Source organism: Patella vulgata, chromosome 2 (genome assembly GCF_932274485.2).
Source record: "Patella vulgata chromosome 2, xgPatVulg1.2, whole genome shotgun sequence".
Lineage (NCBI taxonomy): Eukaryota > Metazoa > Mollusca > Gastropoda > Patellidae > Patella > Patella vulgata.
The window spans coordinates 90,927,064-90,946,086 of record NC_065880.2 but is presented as its reverse complement, the minus strand read 5'-3'; the positions used below and the strand labels follow the sequence as shown (position 1 = coordinate 90,946,086).

Here is a 19,023-nt window from a genome sequence, read left to right as displayed (position 1 = left end):
TTCTTACCTACTGTTTTACATTCAGATAACCGAAATCCCCAATCATTAGACTATTTTGACAATTTGTCAAAAGCTTCCTGCATTCTCGTTCTAACCGTACCGTAGTTATTCGTTGCATGATAGATTGAACTGCCTTCTGCATAAACCGCTACGTCAATAAGTTTCTTGATGTACTTATTAGACTGATGTTCATTAATCATGATATTGAAAAGTGTCGGGCTTATAACAGAACCCTAGGGTGTGCCATTTTCCAGTTCATATTTATTGCTTATTGAGAGACCTACATTAACTTGTATTTGCCTATTGTTTAGAAAATCCTCGATCCAATGGAACATTCGTCCTGTTATCGCTAGTCCATGTGCTTTTTTAAGTAGGCCATCCACCCACACTAAGTCAAATGCACATAGATAATTGTTCTTTTTACACAGTAAAGTCATGATTTCATGTTATAACCTTACAATATGATCAATAGTGGAGCGCTGCTGTTTATATTCACTTTGGTTTAGACTAATTAATCCATTACTTTCACAATAATATCTTAGCCTATTATTTATCATAGTCTCAAGTGTTTTGCACAATTAGAGGTCAAACTTATCGGCCTGTAACAACTGGTTTGATTTTTATCTTTTAATGGGTTATTCAATGTGGTTATCGTTGCTGTTTTCCAGCTTGTCGGAACTGACCATGATTTATTGAATAATTCTAGAAGTAAATTACGTAATGACCCTGAGAGTTTTCTTAACATGCTTTATTTTATTTGATCTTCGCCAGTCGCCGAGTCAGTTTTGAAGCCTAAACCTTTATTCATTTCCTCTAGGGTAAACGTTAAGTTAATGGCTTTATGTTCGTCTGCTACTGTCTGATCCAGGTGACACAACGACACGAAAATTGCTTGCCATTTTATCAATTTTTAATAAAAGCGGCTAAAACTTAGTGACATACTTGAATTGCAATCCCATTACTTTCTTACACGAGGGAACCAATTTCAGATCAAGCTATATAACCTCCCTCTCTTGAAAAATCGTGGTTTGTTTACATCGCGCTATAGTTCAGCTCTGAACGTAGGTCTCATTACACTCGCCCTGTACGTTCAGGAACCTTCCTACTGAATGCTTGTCAAAAAAACAATCGTCCACCAGTCAAGAGAAATGTGACAATGGTTGCTTGGCAAAACGGTCACTTGTTAAGTTCGCTTTCTTGAACCATCAAGCCATGTCTGAATTTGACTATCAGTGGAGTCAAATCTCCTAATAATTTCTGCTTATTACAAAAGAATTATTCTGGGGTATATGTAAATTATAGCAATATGTATAATCAAACCGACAATTATCATTTTGCAGCAAATTTAATTTATAAAGAATCCTCACGCCCCTCGTCATTCAATGTAATGTCTGGAAATCTAAATATATGACCAATCATTACATAGATTACACCATTACAAGATTGCATCTTAGATTACACGATTACATCATGGATTAAGCGAGTACATCATAGATTACGCGATTATCCCGTATATTACACAATTAAACCATAGATTACACAATCAAACCATAGATTACACGATTAAACCATATATTACACAATCAAACCATATATTATAGGATTAAACCATAGATTACACGATTAAACCATAGATTACAAGATTAAACCATAGATTACAAGATTAAACCATAGATTACACGATTAAACCATATATACACAATTAAACCGTAGATTATACGATTAAACCATAGATTACACGATTAAACCATTGATTACACAATTAAACCATATATTACACGATCAAACCATATATTACACGATTAAACAATATATTACACGATTAAACCATTTTTACACGATTAAACCATATATTACACGATTAAACCATATATTACACAATTAAACCATATATTACACGATTAAACCATATATTACACAATCAAACCATATATTACACGATTAAACCATTGATTACACGATTAAACCATTGATTACACGATTAAACCATTGATTACAAGATTAAACCATAGATTACACGATTAAACCAATGATTACACTATAAAATTAGAAAAAGCAACACTAGGAATCACAATTATGTAATAATTCGCACACTATGTCTACTGTAAAGTTAACTAAAACTGTTCTTTCTTCACGCCCTAAAATAGAGAACACATTTTATAGAATAGTTCCTGTACATAATTTACATTTCTAATATAATATGTTTGTTTCAACAAGTCACATCTTATAAACAGTTTTTATACCCAGCTCTTAATTAGAATTATGAAATGGGGTTTAAAGTCCCACTTGTCGATACGCCTACCAACCGGACAAAAGAAGACGGGACGTATATGTTATCACAGAAATCTGGGATATAAAATACAAAAAAACGAATACTTACTATCGGATTTTTACTGAAATATAAAAAAAATATAATGCAATTAGTCATTAAACATTTTAAAAACACCAATTTTTTTCTATTTAAACAGCTTACCGTAACACTATCGTACTCTTTTTAAAAATTGGGGTGTTGGGGACAATTTGTTTTAATTACCTCTTCAAGTTATTTCGAACAATCAGCAGTACCGCGACTACAAATACTGTTACAACTACGGTTACCGGCACTACAATAGCGATCCAGAGATAACTGACTGGTGTAGAGTTGTCATCTGTTAAAAAGAAAGAAATAACATCCATGAAGCGATACCAAAAAATCCAACGGAACCTCATATAATACAATAGACCGGATGCTCAGTGCGGGGGGGGGGGCATCAAATGCGCACGAAACCAGACCCAACCTTTGTGCGTAGAATACGTTGCCGAGTGGTAATCAGTTCGCCGTTGGGGTGTTTTCGATATATTCGGGGTCAATGGTAAAATGATGCCATTTGCACTGAAAGTTAATGCACAGCCATTCATGTATCATGAAAACACATTGAAAATGATCGAAAGTAATCACTCTTTCAATAAAAATGTAAACTTGCTAAATTCACCTTCGTTCTTTGCGACCCGGATGTCAAAAGGGCATATTTGCCGTTGTTGCACTAGGAGAATTTAAAGCAATAAAATGTCAGCGTAAAATATAAAAAATAAAACGAAACCTGTTCTAATTAATAATAGGAACATTTAAAATTTATCTTTAGGTGGTCTTAGCACCGTACATTGACTTTGGAACGTCGAAAAAGATCTTGCATAACAGAACCAAAACACTCCGAAACCTGTTTCAAATATACATAAAAATGGTCAAATCGAAATCTTCCTGATTTAATTTAACCACGATTGTTATACATAACGAAACCATGTTTAACCATCCCCACCCCCTGCACTGAGCCTTCAGGCTTTAAATATAGCCTGGGATATACTAAATACAAATTGGTCCTAATTTGTAAAAAAAAAAAAAATCCTATAAGGGAATAGAATTCAGTTGGACTTTTTAAAAATTGAAGAACAGCACATTTGAAAGAGATGACATGTCTCTTGAAAAGAGGATGGAATGGACATCATGTACCCTGCACTATACGGTCACAACTACTGCTTACATAACAATTAAAAATGAGTCATGCTCATATAAAACTCGTAATATATTGATTATATAAACACATCTATAATGACTGTATCCTCCGATATGCTAAACCTATCAACATTCCCATGACGACGTCCATAAAGCGTTTTGAATGCATACTTTATTTGGATAGGTATATATAACTGGCCTTTTTACCATTTTGATGTTCAAGAGTCGCCTAATCGGAGGAAGTTAACGCATAGCACATTATAAATCATCTATATTTACCAATTTTCGTAAATAAACAATCTGACAATCTGTCTGAGCCGATAAATTGTGTCATCAATCCATCTGGACAATTAAAACAAAACGTTTGTCCAATATCAGGTTGATAAGTCCCTACTGCACAATATTCACAAATATCATCGTTTTCTTTATAATATTCTCCTGGGGAACACTCAACTATAATGGAAATTAAAATAAGTTACTTTCAGATCGTAATAATTGTGAAACAATAGCTTAGTTGATAACATTGCTTCCTGTTTCCCCGTGTAGTTAAATTATGTGATACATATCTACAGATATTCAAAATATTTATAAAATAGTGGTTTGAGGGGAAAATGCAGAAAATATCTACAGATATTCAGAATATTTATAAAATATTGGTTTGAGGGGAAAATGCAGCTGTTAATAATATTTGCAATATTAAGAATTTTACAAAGATATACTCTTCAAAAAAGTAGGGGATATTGAAATGCAAATACCTATGCAGGTTGTGATATGATAAATAGTCATGGACACTTGACACTTATCGCCCCAACAGAACCACCTAGCTGCATGTCCGATACGCAATAGCGCAATACACGTGGGAGGGGTTCATTGTCAAATTTGACACTTCAAGGAAGGGTTGAGGAAAACTGTCGCGTGCTGTTTGCTTTCATATCGGTTCTTCCATAAGATTTACTGTTTAGTGTTATTTGCTTTAGTGTGCTACGTTTAATTTGATCAGGAGACGTGTTAGTCAACGTCAACGTCAACCGACAACACTGCATGAATTGGCCGTCAGGCACTGCAAGAGAAGTGGGTCAGATTGCTCCAAATCGTGATTGGACGGTTGATTAGGAGCATGCCACGACGAATTGCTGAATGCCTGAGGATTGGTGGAAAAATTACTCATTATTAAGACAAAAATCAAAAACGTCAATTTTCACTTTTGACAGTGCATCTCTTTGCGAGTGAAATGGGTCGGTCAGATAAGCCGCCCATATGAACTGTTTATGTTCATGTGTGGGCAATTGTCCTGTTATTAACATACACTGGTCACCTCTAATAAAAACAGCAGTGCATTGCCGCAGTTTTGTTTTGTTTCTGAATATCCCCTACTTTGTTTTAACAGTGTTTAACGCGAATGATAATATAAACTCACTCATCATACAAAGAGTAGCCTGTACTTCTCAAAACAGCAGTAATAATATAATATAAACTCAATCATTATTCAAAGAATACCCAGTACTTCTCAGAACACAAGTATGTCGATTGATTCACTTAGCTTTTATAGATGTATCATATTGAAAGTGCTTTTTGAGAGCCCATCGGTCGTGGATGGGGGGAGTAGATACCCGCATCCGCCCCCATCACTCTCCCCTAAGAATAACGGCAACAAGCTGTATGATTAAAACAGAAGCTCTATCTAATAAATTTGACATAATTCTTTTCATATTACCGGCGGAGGGGTTGTTTCAAGTGGCGTGGTTTGTATCCATACCTATAATGCATTTTCAAAAACCAATCATATATTTTGACACCTACCACAAATACCATTTCCATGAACAGTTCCAGGTGGACATTTAATGGTTCCAATAACATCCATGTCACTTGTATAGTTGACACCATTAATAATAACATTAAAAATGGCGTCATCATCTTGTATCATCTGAGATGTTTTATCCAAAGTATCTAACGCACGAGTGATATCATCTGTACCATTTCCTTTAATAACAACCAAAAACTGACATTAATTCTCTATTCACACCTGACCCTTATATATCAAACATTATCTAAGGATATTTCCTTTCACTGCTTGTTGATTTTATTATTAAAATAGTAATACTTGGTAATTCAATTTTATTGTTTTTTTGTACTTGATTGAGCGATTCTTAAACATAATTTAGGTCAATGTGATTCAACATGCTAACGTGACAATGGGATCCATTGGATCTTATTTCTAATTGACTACATTGATCTCCCTAATCGTAGTATTATCATTATTACCTGGTTTAAAATCAATTGTTGATTGGTTAATTGGTATATTAATGGACACGCCCAGAGATAAGGTAGGAGCAGGATCTAAAACACAGCTGTTTATTGTAACATTTAACGTACAATCCGGGTTAGTAGAACATGGTAACTGATCTGTTATCTGGACAATTTGGTTCTGTACGTCATCCTGGGAATCACAGTCAGGTATTTTATACGATAATCCCAAATTAGCTTTATATTCTTCTGGGATTACAGGTTCTGTTAAATAAAATTCATAGAAAGTTAAAGAATTCGTCAAGAAATATTTAAGTGAATCAAATTAGTGAAGAAAACTGTCGGAATCCAAATCTCTGAGCGCAATAATTCTAGCCCATTTTATCAAAGGGTACACTGTGAAATCCCGGACCACCGCATTAAAAGCAACTAAAAGTAACTATTTTGTCATATCTCACGTCGAGTATTAGGCTACAATTGACAACTTTTATCTTTATGCTCTGTTTTTGTAACCCCAACCAAAATGTTTATCACGTGATCGAGTCAATCATTGTTAACTCTTTCATTTGTGAGATCAGAGATCGTCCTCTTATGCCAAAACTGGTTCACACCATACTTGAAAACAAGATATGTTAAAACTGCAGCATTTCTGCTAACTTTAGAACGGACGATCTCCAGAAAGCTGAAAATCAAAATCTATCGCGTTCACAAGCCAATTGTTGAGGGAAGACGGACAGACCAACGGACCGGGTGACGATATAATACACCCACACTGAAATGTGGGCGAATAAAAATATTGATTCCTAAAGTTATCTTATAAAGCAATAGGGGGCAACAAACCTAATAGGTTTTCACCTTTATAAAAACATGGCATACGGATGGGTGGGGGTTGGCCAAGCAAATAGGTCAGTGTAGCGACGGGGGGGGGGGGGGAGCCCTTTGCTTGCAATACTAAATATAATCTAATATTATATTAGAGAGCCATTGACAAAATGTAAACAGTACTCCTGCCAGGAGACTGGTATGATTAACTGTAATAATGTCTGAAACAAGGACCATGGCCTTACATCAAGCTAAACATTCTGAACTGATATCCCTATACCCCACCCCGGTCAATCAAAAATACAAATAATGTTATATACTTGTGCATGGTTGTGTTTTGTTTCCAGAGAGCCATTCTCCACCTTTACATTCATAGCTAGGTATAATATCCTTAAATACAAAACCAATCTGGCAAATAGGTGAACATATCATATCATCCTTATCACCAGTACATTCTGCTTTTGCTACACCATTTCCTAAAGTTAAGTTGGCTTCATGACACTCTACAAAAGAGAATCAACATTATAAGTTGGAAATATTCGAAATTTTTGATAAATTGGTGTTTATATATCAATTTTGAAGTATAGTCTAGAGAAACTGAAAGCTGAAACTTGAACAATAGTAGTGCGCATGACAGATACAAACCGGAAGACAAAGTGAAATCATGACTCGGCGTCTTGCTTTCGATTTCCCGTTATAAACCCGAAGCCAAGAAACGAATAAGGCAAAGATATGTCTCAATTTCTTGGCTACGCACTGATTATATCTTGTTAACTCATGGTGGACCCAAATGTCAAGGTTTATTGGCTTCCCTTCACAATTATAGGGTACTTGTTGGTTTTCAAAGACAACTGTCGTAATCCAACTGTTTAAAATAAAGAAATATCTTCCAAACAGTTAAGTTCACTTACATAATTCAGAAACCTTACAGAAAGGCCAACACATCAAATATAAAATATTTGCTAAGGGCGACAATTCTCCGTCATTTTGAATCAATTGGACTGACGCCTCGACCTAAAATGTGTATACACTTCACTTCCATGTATGTTTTGGAGCAACTCAATTCTGTTTTTGAAACCCCTATATGACGTCATACTTACAATATATAACAATCTATTGATATAAATGTCAGTATAATGCCACAGGGACATGAAAAGATTCACCAGACCTGGACAAGGTTGTGTATTACAATCTAGTAGTTCCATAGATCCTCCTGTACAGTTTAAACCATCTTCATCAGGTGATGGATTGGTACACGTCCTTTGTCTAGTTTTATTTCCACCATTACATGTTACAGAACATTGAGACCACTCACTCCAATCACTCCATCCACCATTAACTTACAAAAAATAAATTTTTAGTTTATACAAAGTGGGGAAAATTGGCCCATGGAGCTTGATTACTACGGCGATTTATTTACAATTATATGAACTGTAGTGGGAATTTGAAATACGAATGGGTAGCTCGAAAAATGCTTACTGTACTTTACGAGTATCTGAATATAAGGAGTAATTCAAGAAATAGTGTTCAGTATCTTCAAATTGGTGACCTCATTTACCGGTTGAATTATTAGAAATATGAGGTGAAAATTGATGTCCTTTCAGATAGATAGAAGAGAAACAAAGTTTACAATGAATGGTCTGGTTTACCCTGAATCCAAATCATAATGATTTAGGGAGGTGTTTGATCTTAAATCACCATTTCCGAATTGAAAATATTTAAAGATGTTGAATTTTTAGTGTCTAAACTTAATTTGTTTTTAAGGAGACTGAAATATGCGCTTTTTGTTGTGATTAAATCACGGAGATATGTTGGAGAAAGGCCGTTAATAATTCTATAAATACATTTGGGTTTATGTCTTCTGCATCACTCTTGGTAATAAAACCGGTTTCTTTATAGAACAGTCTATGCCTAGCACCCCTTACAGCACCACTGGATGTAGGTGCGTCTAGTTGTAGATGAGCTAATTTGTTAGCTAGTTGGTCCCAGATGATCAAATAACCAAAATGAGGTAGAATGAATGAAGTATAGATGGGTTGTAAGGATATAAGCTTAAGTCTGTATTTAAGGGATCTTAAACAATTGACAGATTTGCTGGGGTTTTTCGATAATGTCGTTAATATGTTTGTTCATTTGCAATTTTGTTGAAAAGTCAAGCCTAAATGTTTGTGATGGGGGACCTCCTTGACAGGAACACTATTTAGAGTAAGGGTAGATGAAATAGGATTTTGTTTGTTATCAGTTCTAGTGCTTACGTCTTCAGTAGGTTAAATAATACTTGCCACGTTTCAGCTCATGAGTTAATTTTTTTTCAGGTCACTGTTTAGTATATTTGCGCATTTTGTATGCGCATTTTGTAGGGTCATCAGTTTACAAACTGAGGAAAGTATCGCCACCGATGAATCTAACATTCATTGATGTAGATGAGAAAAGGAAGAGGACCTAGAACACAGCCCCGTGGCACGCCCGCTGGAATTATTTCCTTTGAATTGGTGAGATATGATTATACCCATGAGCTAATAAAATATCGTACTTACCAATTTTATAAGAGCACAGTCTTCCTTTGTATCCTGGCTTACAGTTGCAGGTATAATTCTTTGTTATTAGAGAATTATGACAAATGGCATCATTTTCACACAAATTATTTAGACAGTAATCTGGTGGAATATTACACGTTGTTCCTGTATAACCACCTTTACATTGACACGTAAAGCTACCTTGTTCATTAATACAGGTATGATTATTACATGGTGATGATAAACAGTCGTCATACGCTGAAATATTATATTGTTCATTAATAAACGTACGATTATTACTTGTATAGCATCCGTTTTTATTCGAAACATTTCTAATCGTTAAATAGCCTATTGATTTCTAATCGTTAATTGAACTATTGATTTCTAATCGTTAATTGAACTATTGATTTCTAATCGTTAATTGAACTATTGATTTCTAATCGTTAATTGAACTATTGATTTCTCATATTGTATGCCATTATGTAAAATTTAAATAAAGAGCTGGCCATTCTTGCTAAAGTTTAAAAAAAGATAATGAAAATGAATATATTGAAAATTTCAGTCACATTACTTTATTCTCATCGAAGTTATGACTGTTTTGACAAGAAATAGCGTAAATAGTTTCGATTGTCAAGTACAATTGCTACGATAATAAACAAAGTCTCGTTTTCCATTTTAACGTTTAACGAAGATATGGACATTCTCTAAGCTTCCCAATATCTCGTTGATCTGGAGAGTTTATTATGACGGCACCATTTGTAATATGTAATGTCTTAAGAAATTTAAAAGTGTGAATACACAAAACAGCAAAATAATCACATGCTATTAACAAACACCGTAAAATTTTATATTCATAAATAGTCAGCGTGTGAAAACAATATCAAATACAAACCATCACATGAACTTGGTATGGTTATTTCGATATCTGATGATTGAAGAGAATCAAGGTTATCAAATGACAGGATTGGATCGCCTTTAATGGTAATATCACATGTCTCCAGTTGTTTCGTTAGTTCATCTTCGGGTATGGGACTTCCAAATATTCGGAGTGACCTTACTATCAAACCTGTAAGACATTCATATGGTCGTCGTTTGTACGGTACGATAATGTAATTTTACCATTTAATTACACTATCAATAACACATAGAACATACAACAGTTTCCTTAACAGTTCATCTCAGCAATATGCTGGATTTTCTTGATCTGTCCTTTACGAAATGAGTTTATAATTTCTACAAGAGTTATAGTTTGAAAGATGTTTTGCTGTTTACTCCCGTCATGTTCGTCGCAAATGTGTAACTATAAATTAATATTATATTAATTTAATATAAATTAATATTATATTGACTTTTCAACTCTGTATAAACTTCTGTTAAAGCACGACTGGCTATGATCTAATTAAACATGTAATTAATCTCATATGTCATTTACAAACTACATATGATCTGTGTACAAGCTCCACATGACTTTAAAGGAATATGCACTGGTCAGTAAGCATACCATGACGAGATAAAAGAGACAATTGCAAGCATGATCATGGGTCTTATATATTGTCCGAGGGTATATAACGAGGAGTTTGCCGACAGTTAGACAGACAGAGAGGGGGGGGGGGAGGCTTGAACGAGTTCAGCCACTGCCTTGGCAGAGGGGCGGAATGGTGGATTCAATATTGTTATATGTTCCTGTTGTAGTCTAGTTCCCGATGTAGTCTAGTTCCTGTTCCCGGTGTAGTCTAGTTCCTGTATATTAGTTTAAGTTCCTGTATTGTTTTGTATGTAGATGTGTTAGATTCTGTTCCGATGTAAATAAACATATATTTACGAAACTGATGTCAGTTTTCACTAAAATAGTGTTACAGATGCTCGTTGAAAATCTATGCTTTATTAATGTGGACCGACTCCACCAGTAGCCACGGTGGGTAAGTGGGTAAGACGCTGGCTCGTTCAATCCCTGCATTGGCCAAGAAAGTTCATCGGGATTTTCCGACGTGGTTTCCCCGCGTATACATTGGCGTGTACGTAAAGGATCCCTTGGCAGTTGGAATTCGATATAAGAGTAGGTCATAGTGCCACTGCCCGGGCAAAATGTTTCTCATAACACATTTGCCCAGTCGAAGCAGAACAGTACGACGTTAAACCCGATTTCATTTCATTTCCGACTCCACCAAACTGGTCTCGTTTGATATGTAACTCAATAGCTATACTTGTCTTTGTCAATCAAGATCATTTCAGGCCAGCATCAACATCAAAACATTGTTTTATTTCGCCAGTGTGATAGTTATATAAACTTGTCAATTGCAACAATATTGGAGAAGTGAAAGCTTGGTAAACTAAAATATATATATTTTATCATTCACTAAAAGTATTTTTTTCATTACATATTTGAAATTTAAAAAAGTATTTGATATACTTGTTAGCTACTTACTACAATCCCCATTCGTTGTTAGTCTAAGACTTGTTCCATTTACTATTACAGAAGTAATATTTACAGTATGGGATGCAATTAACCTGGACGATGAAAATACTTGTATATCAGTTCCAGATTGATTTACAGAAATTAATAAATAAATCCAGTCTCCGGTTAAAGTTACTAACATGTTGTTACTGAAATAGATAATTCAAATCCAAAGGAAAAAACATCATGGTAGCAATAAAAGCTTGAAAAGATAAACCCCTACTGTTTAAGGACGCGATTTGCCATGTGCGGTCCTAATAATATCCGGTAAAAATCGACAAGGAAAGGTATGTTGTATGTATGAATCATAATCCAAAATTTAAATGATGTAATAAAATAATTGACAAACGCTGCTTGCTAGTTGGTGTTTAACGCCTGATTCTACAATAGTGATATTGTAGAGATTTCTTGTAAATCTGCATTAGACTGTGCAGAAACGCATACATGGACGACTGGGCTTAGTTTTACGGTTGGTCTTCATGATGCCCGTAAATAAAGCTCTAATTATCCATGTAATAAGAAAGTATCAAGCTTCGTCTATGTCCGTTTAAGACCCACAGTTCTAGATATCCCCCAAATATGCCAGTAGAAACTAAAATTAATTACCCATTAATATTAATTGAATTCTCGTCAACTGTGTAATTAACTATATTGTCTACATCAGGATGATTCAACTGTATGTATATTCCAACGTCAGCTATTTTAGTAATCTTCAATATACCTAGTATGGTATACTGGTCAAACGTTGTTGAAGATGAAACTGGTGTCGATTCAATCCACTGTCTTTCACTTATCAACAAATCAAACGCTAAAACAAAATCATTAAGCAATTAATATGAAGTACGAGTACTACACCCAACTAATAACTGTTGGAAACATCCTAATGTCCTTAATCCAGCTGCTGTTCTGTTTCCAGGTGAATCGTCTGAAACTACTTAATTATAACATATTATACTGTATACCTGTAAATAGATTTACAAAAATATGTTGGAAATATTTAGAGAACATCCGAGTTTTTCTAATAGTAAATGATATCAAGCTGGGGGGGTGGGGGGCTGAATGGTTAGCGTGCGCACGCTGTATCATAAAATCTGTCATTGAGTCGACTGGCGTGGTTTCGAATCCCCGGTTGTACGTGGCAAGGAGTAGGGTCGCCTGTCCAACCTCGTGGGTTTTCTCCGGGGCCTCCGGTTTCCTCCCACTGCTAAAGACCCCTACGCGCAAGCGAATTATTATGTAAATAAAATTAAACCATATGTTAATCCCGAAATGACCTAGTTTGTGTCGAGTGGACGTTAAACCCCATTTCTCTCTCTCGCTCTTGAATGAGCTGGAGACTATACTACAGACGACAATACTACAGATCATGCATATTCCTGACGCAATAGCCCGAGAAATCCCCCTCTGGCCATTGCTGGATTGACTTAAGATACTTGAGCATTTGAGGGGGGTGTCGATTCTTCACGTTCAATCAAACGGAGGGCCTGACAAGGATAACTGTCTTGTCGTTCGGATGGGACGGAAAACCGAGATCTCATGTATACATTGGCGCGCACGTAAAAATTCTTTGGCAGTTGGAATCGAATATAAGAGTCGAGCAAAATTTCGCTCATAGCATACTGTAGGGCGTATGCCGAACTTCATTGGCCCAGTCGGAGCAGAACCCTATTTCTTTTCATTTCAATTCGACCAGTATAAATCAGTCTTTTTCAAGCAAACGACCATTCTTGTCGAAATGTCGTACAAAATAAATGGTGATTGTATTTCACACTATGTACCATGTGTTGTACCGACACATAAATATTTGTATTTCCCTTTTTAAAAATCAAGCTGTTTGTGTCTTGTTTTCAAATATCCTTTGAATGACGTATTTCGCCTACCTGTACAACTAGATAAATCGGTTGCTCCAATGGAAGATGTTATTAAACCAACGGGACATGTTAAACAGTCTGTAGAATTAATATTTGGTTGATATGTTCCCTGAGAACAAGGTGTACAAGGTTCAACCCCAGTTCTAGAATATTTACCAGCTACACACATCTCTATATAAAATTTCAGACATATTAAATATACGTAAATTACAAATATTTCAAATACGCCATAATTATACTGATCTATAAAGATGTAAATACATATTATTATATAAAACTAAAAATAAAATCATGTTAAATAAACACAGATCCTATTACGTTTCGTTTTTTACAGTTCAAAATTTCGTTTTACTTGTCTTCATTACATTAGGATCTGGAAGAGTTGTTATATACTCTTAAAAAAATAGGGGATATTGAAATGCAAATACCTATGCAGGTTGTAATATGATAAATAGTCATGGACATTTGTCTTGCTTTGAGAGTATGTTCACAGATAAAGAACCTATCGCCCCAACAGAACCACTGAGCTGCACATGCGACACGCAATAGCGCCATACACGTGGGAGGGGTTCATTGTCAGATTTGACACTCCAAGGAAGGGTTGATGAAAACTGCCGCGTGCTGGTTTATCCTATCCATGTTTGCTTTCCTATCGGTTCTTGCGTAAAATTTACTGTTTAGCGTATCTTTGCTTTAGTGTGTTCGTTTAATTTGCAATGAGATGCCTTCAACATTATGAACGTCTACGTGCTATTGACATGCTTCAAATGGATTCTACACAGCGAGAAGTAGCCATCATGCTTAATGTGTCACAGTCTGTGATCAGCTGACTGTGGAACAGGTACCAACAACACATAATGTTGATGATAGACTTCGTTCAGATCGTCCTAGAGTCACTACACATGCCCAGGAAAGATACATTCGTACACAGGTCCTGCGAAATCGAGGACAAACGGCCAATCAGCTTTCTGTAAACTTGTACCAAGTTACAGGAATTCGAGTTACACGCCAAACGATTACAAATCTGCTACATGCCGCCCATTTGCATGCGTGACGACTGCGTGTTTGCCTCCATTAACTCACCAGCACATGGCAAACAGGCGTAAATGGTGTAGGCAACATTTAATGTTCTCAGATGAGTCCAGATTTACTCTGGATTTCACCGATAGGCGTGCTCGCATTTGGAGGCATGTAAATGAGCGTTATGCTAACGTTAACGTCAGACAGCATGACAGATTCGGGCGTTCCTTAATATCCCCTACTTTTTTGAAAAGTATATAAACCCTGTTCTGGTTAATGTGAGGGGTTAGCCAATGAAGCGGTCTGTTAATGCGATTTCTTGGCGTACTGTGCACGGAACTGTGGGTAAACCACTAGAAACGTCAACGCTGGTTCATTAATCAATGTCTGGCGGCATAGGGTTAAAAGCCGCTCGTATGACTTTTGACGCGACCTTTCAGTACAACCGCTCAGATCTTAATGTAGTGTAGGCCATCGAAACTATAAAAAACAAACGAAACGAAATATAAATATGTATTTTAATCAGATTTTAAAACAGGCAGGAGAAAGGAAACCAGTTTAATTACGTGGAAAACTGAATTATTTTCTAATCAATGTGTTGCTGGTGATGAATGTTCGTTTGATGTTGAAGGCCAACATAGGTGGTCCATAAAAATATACGTCGGTCCTGGTTAAACTTTGTTAAAGCCATAATTACATTTTGTTAATGCTATAATTAAATGACAAAGTAATACCCATCGGCGAATCTAGTACAAAGGTATGGGTTGCGATCTTACTTAAATCGTTCACCGTGGACATTTATTCATTCGTGGACTGGACTTTTTATGTTATCGTTTTTATATATTCACAATCGGAACCACATGTTCATGTTTTGTTATAGACCTACCTGTGCAGTTGTCTATGTGTGTTGAAGCTATTTGAACTGTTGTTTTTTCTGGTGGACATTCCGTGCAGTCAGATGATGAAGCTTCATCTTGTTGATAAGTACCAAGTGGACACGGTTTACAAGTATCGCTTGTCTTATCATATTTACTTCCAGCCGGACAAGCTCCTAAAACATTCAGGTTTTATATAACTTCATTTAATTTCTTATTTTGGACAAAACATTTAAACAAAAGTGCCACAGTTGTCACGAATAAGTAAACCCAGGCCTAGAATGGTATCTTACTATTAAACTAAACCAGTCTATCGTCGTCTTGACTAATAGTTAATATCTTCGTTTTGACCGGGGCCGTTTCGTCTATGCACCAGCGTTTTTAATGGGCACCTGTTCAATCCATTTGAGTACATTCTAGCATGGATTAAAACTGGGAAAATTTTATATATTCCGAAAAATTCAAATCACGCACAAAGATTTTAATATAGATCTTATCATGGCTGTCAATAAGGGACTTTAATATAGATCTTATCATGGCTGTCAATTAGGGATTCCGTTATAAAAATTCATAATGAAAATTAAAATTGAACTTACGACATGTTCCAGTATCATAATTGGGTTTCAAGCCCTCTCCACATATAAAATCAATGTATCCGACATTAAAGGAGTCATTGACAGTTTGTAATCCAGGAATCAGTTGATCAAATTCACCCTGATTTATCGCTTCTTTAACGACATCTGCCATCGAGTTAAGCTTACTTTCATAAAATGTACGTGATGCATCGAATGTACCATTGATCAGTGTAAAATTTGAAGTAAAGTCCCAAGTTACGGATACCTGGTTTTCAGTATCCCGACGAACCAAAGACTTAAAAACAAACAGATAAATTAAGACCTCTAATGTAACTAAACCATCTAATTGGAAGGCTTTTTACCAACATACAAAAGTCCACAAGTTGCTTACAATAGAGAGAGAGAGAAATGGGGTTTAACGTCCACTCGACACAAACCAGGTCATTTCGGGACTGATATATGGTTTTAATTTTATTTCAATAATTCGCTTGCGCGTAGGGGTCTTTAGCAGTGGGAGGAAACCGGAGGACCCGGAGAAAACCCACGAGGTTGGACAGGCGACCCTACTCCTTGTCACGTACAACCCGAGATTCGAAACCACGCCAGTTGACTCAATGACAGGTTTTATGATACAGCGCGCAAGTGGTAACCATTCGGCCATCCAACCCCCCTGCTTACAATAGAGAAAATCATAATCGGATGGTATGAAAAAGTCGGCGTGCTCGTAAATGAATGCCTTATAGTTGGAAATAAATTCTGCTGACTAGTACTGCAAACGTGACTAAACCCTACGCGAGTTTGAAAATCAACTTATGGCACGCGTTTAGATAATTATGGTTATCCAGACCATACTAAACAGAACCTGTTTGCCAGTAGATAATTATGGTTATCCAGGCACCTGTGGCCAATGACATGAAGACTGACTTTTTTGTTTATTTCTATGAATAATGATCACTTAGCTTCAGAGAACGATACGCAACAAAAATTCTTCGACATTGTATAAATAATGGTATCTAGATATTTCATATTGAATTGTTTCATATAACATCAGTTTGAAGATACATCTCCTGTATTCAATATGAGATGAAGGGTTGGTGGACAGGGCCATCTCATAAGTTCTCAATAAACAAATATTACCCTTTTTCGTTCTGTTTTACCACATTTCACCTCCACATTTTCAGCCTTACACTCGTCATATGGATCACAAAACGCACGGTACCTCCCTGAATCCATGTGTTTTAGTTTGTCGATGAATTTCTGACTAATTTCATCTTTTACAACTTCACAGTTTCCGCCATAATATAGATATACTTCCACTGGTAATTTAATTCCAGACGAGTGTCGCTTTTCTGAAATGAAAAGTAAGAGAGAAGAGAGAAAAATAGTTTTACCACGAATTTTTGTCAACAAAGAAAAGATCTTATTGATAATTTGGAAATATGTCATCATATCAAAGTCATCAGTACATTAATAGTGTGGTCAGAAGTTTGGTTTTAATACAGGAAACATCAATTGTGCAGACACATACTTTAAGGCCTTACCATATATAGTCATGAGTTACAACTGACCAGACACTCTAAGGCCTTACCATATATAGTTATCAGTTACAGTGAAAACAACACACACGTTAAGGCTTTACCTTTACCATATATAGTCATGAGTTACAACTGACCAGACACTCTAAGGCCTTACCATATATAGTTATCAGTTACAGTGAAAACAACACACACGTTAAGGCTTTACCATATATAGTCATGAGTTACAACTGACCAGACACTCTAAGGCCTTACCATATATAGTTATCAGTTACAGTGAAAACAACACACACGTTAAGGCTTTACCATATATAGTCATGAGTTACAACTGACCAGACACTCTAAGGCCTTACCATATATAGTTATCAGTTACAGTGAAAACAACACACAATGTTTTGACGCACTTCCATCTATCAGAGGTCAGTATAAAAATGGCAAAAGTTAAAACAACAATTTAAATTATTAATTTATTGTTAAAATGATCTATTTATTATTGCCATCTTTTAACTGTGTTATTGTTTCAATTCTATATGAAGTATTCAATTCCATTCACATAATCGTACTGTCAGATTTCAGTCTTCTTATCAAAATGTCGTTTTACCTTTATTTGAATATTGAACTTATTTTAGCTAATATTTGTTCACTAGAACTGAAACTATGATATTTAACAGTATCGACAAATCCGATTGAAGCATGATAAAGTTTTTTTGAACAGATGCTAGCGTCTGTGATAATAAAGATACTTATCAAGTTTTATCACAATATGTCAATTACAAGCAAAATTAATGCGTTTCATTTCTATTTTTTCTACAATGTGTGACAATATCAACTTACTTGCGCAATTAGGAACAATTGACGGAGTCCAATTACCAGTCGTGTAACTGCACACAAAAGTATTCTTGGAACCGCTAAGACCTCTGGGAACATCGTATTTTTCATTACAAAGAATAGAACATATTGCTCCCCCTACCCATTTATCACAAGCAGAAGCTCCATTTAAAGGTGGCAAGAAATCAGAACACGATGTAGCTGAAGATAAATATGTGTGATATAGTTTTCAGTACAGTGCGGTTATTATGTCCTTGGTTGCTGAAACAGACTCGACCCAAATATGTGTGAAAGAAGCATTAATAGAGTATAATTATAGATAACTGATCAGTTCAACCGTGACATCTTTTCTTAACAATCCTACAAATGGAACATGTCCAATTTTCGTTACAAAGAACTATCTTCTACCGCAAACGTTTTTGCCAAAATACCAGGAGAAAAATATTAGAGCTCATTTTTCTCTATGTACAATAAGAGTAAATCTTAAGTATAAAATCATGTCAGAATTATGTCAGTTGATTAAGCTACAAAAAGTTACGAAGATAGGCAGACAAGGCATGGAAATACGCACACACAGCAGCCTTGTATCGCTCCAGAACGGAGGGGTGGGTGAATCCCTGAATACCGATACCCACAAAGACTAGATAAACGTTTTCAATTTTATTAAATGGAAGCAGAATAAATACTCAACAAAATTCGTGGAAGTATACTTAGTGTGTTTGACTAAAATCATCGATTTAAGACTTAAAATGTCGGTTAACTAGCTTAGTGTCTGTTCTCTAGCGGAGCTTG

At 35.7% G+C, this 19,023-nt stretch overlaps 3 long non-coding RNA genes across 3 annotated transcripts; all 3 read right to left on the bottom strand.

Moving 5' to 3' along the window:
• Positions 1-1,944: 1,944 nt before the first annotated feature.
• LOC126810173 (uncharacterized) lies at positions 1,945-5,379 on the bottom strand. Its single transcript, XR_007675063.2, has 5 exons — positions 5,291-5,379; positions 3,770-3,943; positions 2,534-2,648; positions 2,381-2,393; positions 1,945-2,138 (listed from the first exon to the last, which is right to left on the bottom strand). It is a non-coding gene; the product is annotated as an uncharacterized LOC126810173 (long non-coding RNA).
• A 49-nt stretch (positions 5,380-5,428) lies between these two features.
• LOC126810184 (uncharacterized) lies at positions 5,429-7,055 on the bottom strand. Its single transcript, XR_007675077.1, has 3 exons — positions 6,877-7,055; positions 5,753-5,998; positions 5,429-5,470 (listed from the first exon to the last, which is right to left on the bottom strand). It is a non-coding gene; the product is annotated as an uncharacterized LOC126810184 (long non-coding RNA).
• Positions 7,056-7,757: 702 nt separating this feature from the next.
• On the bottom strand, positions 7,758-10,118 carry LOC126810155 (uncharacterized). The gene is made up of 3 exons (XR_007675046.2): positions 9,965-10,118; positions 9,094-9,330; positions 7,758-7,895 (listed from the first exon to the last, which is right to left on the bottom strand). It is a non-coding gene; the product is annotated as an uncharacterized LOC126810155 (long non-coding RNA).
• Between the last annotated feature and the right edge of the window lie 8,905 nt (positions 10,119-19,023).